This window comes from Sorex araneus, chromosome 10 (genome assembly GCF_027595985.1).
Source record: "Sorex araneus isolate mSorAra2 chromosome 10, mSorAra2.pri, whole genome shotgun sequence".
In the NCBI taxonomy this organism is placed as follows: Eukaryota; Metazoa; Chordata; class Mammalia; order Eulipotyphla; family Soricidae; genus Sorex; species Sorex araneus.
This window is the reverse complement of record NC_073311.1, coordinates 12,831,139-12,839,040: the sequence shown is the minus strand read 5'-3', so window position 1 is coordinate 12,839,040 and position 7,902 is coordinate 12,831,139. Positions and strand designations below refer to the sequence as shown.

The following is a 7,902-nucleotide window of genomic DNA, read 5'->3' as shown; positions in this document are numbered from 1 at the left end:
TTTTTTTTACTTTTGGGGTCACACCCAGCGATGCTCAGGGGTTACTCCTGGCAGTGCTTGGGGGACCATATGGGATGCCGGGGATCGAACCTGGGTCGGCCGCATGCAAGGCAAACGCCCTACCGGCTGTGCTATCACTCCGGCCTAGACTGACAATGTTTTAACAATGAAATTAAAAGGCTGATACGAGAGAAGACAGAAGAGTGTTTCAGCTTTTTGCGGGCGGATCTTTCCATTATGTAAGTTAAATTGTATTTGCAGCTTTCATTCTGTCTTCCCAAGGCCCAGTCCAGAGGAAGAATGTCTTAAAAACACAAATGCATAATCATATATCTGCAATACATATAGGTGTAATAAATCCAAATTTAACAGTTTTATTATACAGTTGGAAAAATAAAATCTTGAAAATCTTGGTTGACTTAACCAAACTTATGTCTAATATATGGATTAGAGAGCCAGGATTAGAGACCAAGATGCTGAGCTGCTAATCTGATGAATTTCTCACAATATCAAACTGCCTCAAGTCCAGGCATAAGAAATACTCCCAAAATCCATAAGAACACCAAACACAGCAAGGGGAAAATCTGAAATCAAGAGCCTGTAAGTCTGGCATTAAACACTGGGAGAAAAGCACAAATACAGGGTAGAAGAGAATAGAATCTCAAGCCATAATTCTTTTTATAGTAATAGGATGACATCAACTAAATGTAATACTAAGCAATGGTCCCTTCTAAACTAGTAAAACAAAGGAAGGAAATATAGATTGGTACTCATTTTGGTTTTGGTTTTGGTTTTGTGCCACACCCAGCGATGCTAGGGCTCTGTGCTCAGAATCACTCTGGGCATGCCAGGAATCAAACCCAGTCAGCCAAGTGCTGGGCAAGTACCATACCCACTGTACTATTGCTCCAGCCCCTGAGACTTTTTTTTTAAAACATAAGCTTACATTATTTGAAATATGACTTCATCTGTTTGGGGCAATAACTCCCCCTTCTTGAAATTTTTTAAATTAATTTTAAAATTTGTAATAATTAAGGTAATATATTTTCTTTTTTTTTAATTCTTTTATTGATTCACCATGTGGAAAGTTACAAAGCTTTCAGATTAAAGTCTCAGTTATACAGTGCTCAAACACCCATCCCTTCACCAGTGCACATATTCCACCACCAAGAATCACGATATACCTCCCCCTTTCCCCCCACCTCCCCAGCCCCCCACCCCGCATGTGTAACTGGTAAATTTCACTTTACTTTCACTTTACTTTGATTACAAATTAAGGTAATATATTTTCAATGCTATTGACACTTCATGGTCTTGGCATATGTGGTTACCTCACCTCACCACCACCAAAGTGAGAAGTACTTTTCAGCCATAGACAAAGAGCAAGAACAAGCTATGATGTCAAGACGCATGACTGAGTTCTATGGGAGTGAGAACAAAGTCAGATTTAATTTTATTGGTCATATTCCTAATCTAAACTCTAAGAAGACCAAGAACACAATGGAGTGTATCAGTGATATAAACTGGGAAACGTTGTGAAGCCAGTCAGTACAGAAAAGTAAAATTAAGGAATTTGGGGGTGAGTTTTTGTTGTTTGTTTTGGCAGAAACAAACAGTACTGGCAGAAAATGAACCAGGAATATAACATGCAAAGCAGTGCTCAATCTGTTGCACTATCTCTCCTGCATCCCCAAAGGAAAATAAAGTAAAAACAAGTTAAAACTTCGACAAATGATGTTGGAAAACTTGTCAATCACATTTAAAAAAAAAAATGAACTCAGACCACTTACCTCACACAATGCACAATGTCAATTCAAAATGGATTAAAGTGCTTGACATCAGACCTGAATTTATAAATTATATCGTGGAAAAATATAGGCAGAATGCTCATGTCTTCTTTTTTTCCCCTTTCTTTGCCAATTTCTTAGTCAAGAAAAGAGAAGCCACATATTCTCATACAAATGCTGGGAGCCCAGCTTTAATCCCAAGTGGTCAGGTTGAGGCACTTCTAGAATCCAATGATTATTGTCTTGTTGTCTCAGGGGATCACAGATAAACTACTCACTTTTTTTTTTGTCAGCCTTTGTCATTTTGGAATTTGGGGGTTAGATTCTCATCCTATATGGCCTCCTGAGCACTGCCAGAAGTGATTCCTGAGTGCAGAGACAGGAGGAACCCCTGAGCATTGTTGGGTTGTTGTCATGTACAGTCAAAAAACCCTAACCAAATAAACAAGAAAGTATATTACTCACTGGATAAATAATATCATAATGAAAGTTATGCACGTGTGATTGCTCGGAGTGAAATTACTTTGGAAGCACATGCATTGGAACAGAGAATATCCTTCTGGCACAACAGAATGAAGCATCTTTATCAGCACACCCCTATGTGTTTTGTTTGTTTGTTTGTTTGCTTGGTTATTGCTTTTTGGGTCACACCCGGTGATGTACAGGGGTTACTCCTGGCTCACGCACTCAGGAATTACTCCTGGAGATGCTCGGGAGACCATGTAGATTGCAGGGAATCGAACCCAGGCCAGCTGCGTGCAAGGCAAACCCTTACCTGCTATGCTATCGATCCAGCCCCCCACCCCTGTATTTTTTTTTTTTAGTAGAAGGGATTCACTGAAGATTGCCAGAGATATTACAATCAAATGTTCACTTAACCAGGAATACTAAGTGATGCCATATCACTGATTCTCACTAATCCAAAGATAAATAGGTACTTGATTGTTCTGCAAAGGCATACTAGACATGAGAACTAAATGTGATTAGTAAAGGGGAACAGGATTCCAGGGGAGGGGGAGGGAGATGATACTTTAACATTAGTAAACATTCTTCCAGCCTCTAGTGTTTTTGTTGTTGTTGTTTTTTGGAAGTAAACAGATTTTATTTAGAGGTTTCTGAGGGAAGGAGGAAGGGACAAGTGGGAGAGAGAATAGTAAGAATAATGTACTCAAGAGAGAACGCGGGCTTCTCCAAGGGTGGAGAGAGCTCTACACACATCCTAGCACTAGACAGAAAAGCATGAAAGTACACATCACAAGAGGGGAGATGTGAGTGACACATGTGCTTGGGCACCACATGTTCTCGGCCACGTGGGCACAAGCAGCACTTGGGCTCAGGCAGCATATGCGCACCCCAGCCTCTAGTTTTAAGATAAAGTTTCTTATAATGAAAGAATCAATATATACCAGTTAGGATTTTGGGGAGCTTAAAAGCAATGACTTCAGATCATCTCCCTGGAGAAGAGTTAGGAATGACCTGGATACCAGATTTCACCCTTTATTCTGCAAGTCTGTTTTAAAAATTCAGATGTAGCATAGCCATCTGGAATGCTTTGCTCTTTCTAAACCAGAGCATATGCTGTGTGTGATCATTTTCGTGGACCAGCAGGCTACTCTGATGGAGGGCACTGTGTCAGCACTAGTCTACCTCACCATATCCTTTCCTGATGAACGCAGAGAATCCCAAAGCACATCTTCTTGGTCTTTTTTCACCCATTCATTGTTGTGGATCTGAATAATTTATCTTACACAGAAATTCAGTGAAATTTCTTAAGTCTTCAGTTTCACAGAATAGCAACCAGTGTGCACTGGCAAAGCAGTAAAAGGGGCCCCAATGTCTATGAAGGCACAGTGGGAATCATAAAAATTTATTGACCACCTAGAAAGGGGAAGGGTAGGAAAAAAAGAATTGATTGAGGGACTTGAGAGATTGCTCAACAATTGAACACATGCTTTGCATGTGGAAGGGAGATCCAGGTTTGATCTTCAGCATCTCTGGGAGTGACCCCTGAGTAACACAGAATATGCTCCCCCAATACACACATATATGTGTAATGTATATATATATACATATATATAGGCATATATGTATACATATATATTATCAAATAAAAGCCATCATTGAATAAATTGATTTTATAGTCAAGACATTCAAATAAGAGCTTTATCGTTGTGAAAAAGCCTGTTTATGATTCAACTCAGATTTTTTTTTTTTGCTTTTTGGGTCACACCGGCTATACACAGGGGTTATTCCTGGCTCTGCACTAAGGAATTACTCCTGGCGGTGCTCAGAGGACCTATGGAATGCTGGGATTTGAACCCAGGTTGGCCTCGGGCAAGGCAAACCCCCTACCCGCGGTGCTATCGCTCCAGCCCTGATTCAACTCAGATTAATAGGATTTGCTTATTATGGGTTACTTGCTATATGGGCCAGGCACTACTTGTTTCATTTTAGTCTTACAATGCAAAACAATGTGCTACAATGTGCTAATGCTGAGGTTACAAGGGCGAATAATCACTATTTTTATGAGGCGCCCTATACTGTGGGGAGAGAGAGATGCCCAAGTGGAGTTACATTCAGTATCAATGTAGGAAGTACAACCGGAGAGGCAAACATGGAGAGGCGAGGAAGCACAGGGAAGGGGTTACACAGTGCTGGCAGGAAATGACAAGCTCTGAAGAGTAAAGGAAGAAGCTGCCCCTGGAGCCAGGGCTGCAGGCTGGGACATGGCACTTCCCTGGTTGCTTTTGGACGAGCTGAGACTGAAGAAATAAATGTATGAAAATTATGATGATAACCTAGTTTTGGTAGTCAACAGCAACAGCACACATGTAGTTCAAATGATTATTAAAAATCACAGAGAGCAGGTAGAATTACAAGAATGTGGGTCAAGTACAGAAGCCAAGGATATCTGTTTTTGAAGGTTTTTCTTTTGTTTTTTATATATCACTGTATCTTCATTCAGAATGTTCATCCATATGTGAATTGGATAAAGAAGATTTATCATTTCTGAATGAGCAGCTAGTCAGCGGGACCCCCGCCTCCCGGTAGTTAAGACTCTTAAGACCCTGAAAATGTGGCTCTTGGAACTAACCACCCCTGCTGCTGTCGGTGGTCTTGGCTCTGAACCAGACAGGCCCCCACTCCCGGCGGCGGGGAGCCCCTCTTCATCATCGTCGGCTACGTGGACGACACGCAGTTCACGCGCTTCGACAGCGACTCGGGCGAGTCCGAGGATGGAGCCGCGGGCGCCGTGGATGGAGCAGGAGGGACCCGAGTCCTGGGAGGAGGAGACGCAGATGGCCAAGAGCAATGCACAGGTTTAACGAGAGGACCTAAGCAACCTGCGCCGCTACTACAACCAGAGCGAGGTGGACTCTCACACCTACCAGAGCATGTATGGCTGCGACGTGGGGTCCGACAGGCGCCTCCTGCACGGTTACACTCAAGGCGCCGACTACCTCGCCCTGAATGAGGACTGCGTTCTTGGACAGCGGCGGGGGGCACGCAGGCTTGGAGAACCCAGCACAAGTGGGAGCAGAGGGGTCAGGCTGAGTATATCAGAAGCTACCTGGAGGACACCTGCGTGCAGGGGCTCCTCAGACACCTGAAGAAAGGGAAGGACACTCTGCTGCACTCAGAAGCCCCCAGAAGACACATAACCCGCCACCCCTTCTCTGACCAGGAGGTCACCCTGAGGTACTGGGCCCTGGGCTTCTACCCTGCCGAGATCACCCTGACCTGGCAGTGTGATGGGGAGGACCTGACCCAGGACGCAGAACTGGTGGAGACCGCCTTCAGGGGATGGAACCTTCCAGAAGTGGGCAGCTGTGGTGGTGCCTTCTGGAGAGGAACAGAGATCCACGTGCCATGTGCAGCACCAGGCTGCCGGAGCCTGTCACCCTTAGAGGGGAGCCCCCTTCTCAGCCCGCCATCCTCACCGTGGGCATCATTGTCGGCCTGGTTCTCCTCATGACTGTGGTCATTGGAGCTGTGATCTACAGGAGGAAGCACTGAGGTTTGCAATGAAAAACACTTTCACCTCCATAAACTGAGGATGAAGCTGGACTGTCCTTGCTGAGCACAGACTATCAGGAGAAGGCTGGTCAATCTAGAAGCAACTCCTTCCTGCGTGTTACCTGATCCTGTCCTCAGTCTTCAGATTCCACACAGGATTTCAGTGATTTCAGCCACAGCCATGCTCAAGGCCACTCTGCACACTTTTGGACAAGCCTCACACATGAAGGAACCAGCAGAGGAACCCAGGTGTGCGGGACCCAGGATCTCCAAGGCTGCTCGGATCAGGACTGGGCTTCTTCCACCCAGATTCCCCATTTTCCAGTAGCTAGGCTGTCACACCCAGAAACTGCTCCCGGCGCTGTGTAATACCATCAATGGCCAACATCCAGAGACTATAAAGCCAAGCTCTCAGAAGAGAGTGACACAGAGTCTTTTGCCCCCGTGCCTGGCTGTTTCACCAGGGTCCCTCGGAGGGGGCAAAGTGGGTTTCCCTCCCCACTCCAAGCAGAGTCCCAGCAGTTGAAGACCTCTAGGACCCAGCCACAGCCATGCTCAAGGCCCCTCTCCACACGTTCGGATGAGCCTAGCATGAAGGTACCAGCAGAGGAACCCAGGTGTGCGGGACCCGAGGCCGAGACCTCCAAGCCTGCTCAGATCGGGACTGGGCCTCTTCCATCCAGATTCCTCATTTTCCAGTAGCTAGGCTGTCACACCAGAAACTTCCCCCAGCGCCATGTAATTCCAACAGCCAACATCCAGAGACTATAAAACCAAGCTCCAGGAAGCAGATGGCCACACGACATCTCCCTCTTGGAGAACCTGGCAAGCTACCAAGAGTACTACCCACACAGGGGAGAGCCTGGCAAGCTCCCCGTGGTGTATTTATATGCCAAATACAGTAACAATGATAGGTCTCATTCCCCTGACCCTGAAGAGCATCTAATGCAGCACCATTGGGAAGGAATAAAGAGAGGCTGCTAAAATCTCAGGACTTGGATGAATGGAGACGTTACTGGGCCCGCTCAAGCAAATCGATGATCAGTGGGATGACAGAGATACAGTGATACAGTGATACTGTATCTTCACTATGTATTTATCAACCTAATGTAGATTGTTGATTAAATTGACCATAAATAAATAATTTCCATGTAAGCATTCTATAGTACATTGAAGTTTTTTTTTCCTTTTAAATACCCTTATTTTATTTTTTTTTAAATTTTTTATTGAGTCACCATGTGGAAAGTTACAAAGTTTTTAGGTTTAAATCTCAGTTATACAATGCTCGAATACCCATCCCTTCACCAGTGCTCATATTCCACCACCAAGAATCCCAGTATAACTCCACCCCGCCCCCCACACCCCTAACCCCTCACGCCCCTAGCCCCCCCATCCTTAGCCCCCCACCCCGCCTGTGTAACTAATAAATTTCACTTTACTTTCACTTTGATTGCATACAATATTTCAACAAAACTCACTATTATTGTTTGGAGAGTCTCTCCCCTAAAGTCAGACCTGCTGAAAAGGAAGCATTAGATAATTTGTTTTCCATTGCTGAGGATGAAGAGGTATGAGGCCGAGTGACCACACTTAGCGGCCTCTCAGTTTTGGGTGTCTGTAATTTAGTATTTTAGTAACTAAGTCCAGAGAGATATCTGCCAGAAGTTGCATCGTTGCCAACTTGTACTTCTCAGTTACATTATATTCCACATATGAGTGCAATCTTTCTATGTCTGTCTCTTTCTTTCTGACTCATTTCACTCTACATGATAAATGCCCTTATTTTATTCTGGTGGTTAGTTGGGCCACACTTGCCTATACTCAGGACTTATGCCCAGCTCGATGCTCAGGGATCACTTCCGGTGGTACTCAGCCACATACAAGGTAAGTATCCTATCCTACACTGCACTATCTTTATGGTCCCCTCTCTTTATTTCTTAACAATGTGCTAGAACTTTAAATTTTAATCACTATGGCAAAACCTATAAAACATTTGCTTACTAACAACTGTTGGCTTTTATAGTTAGATAACTATTTTCTATAACCATCTTAGTAGTTTGAGTAGTCATGGTATAAATAAAAATGAATAAATAAGTAT

At 44.3% G+C, this 7,902-nt stretch overlaps 1 pseudogene; it reads left to right on the top strand.

Annotated features, from left to right (window-relative positions):
* The first annotated feature begins 1,308 nt into the window (after positions 1-1,308).
* On the top strand, positions 1,309-5,804 carry LOC101543359 (class I histocompatibility antigen, Gogo-B*0102 alpha chain-like; annotated as a pseudogene).
* Positions 5,805-7,902: the final 2,098 nt, after the last annotated feature.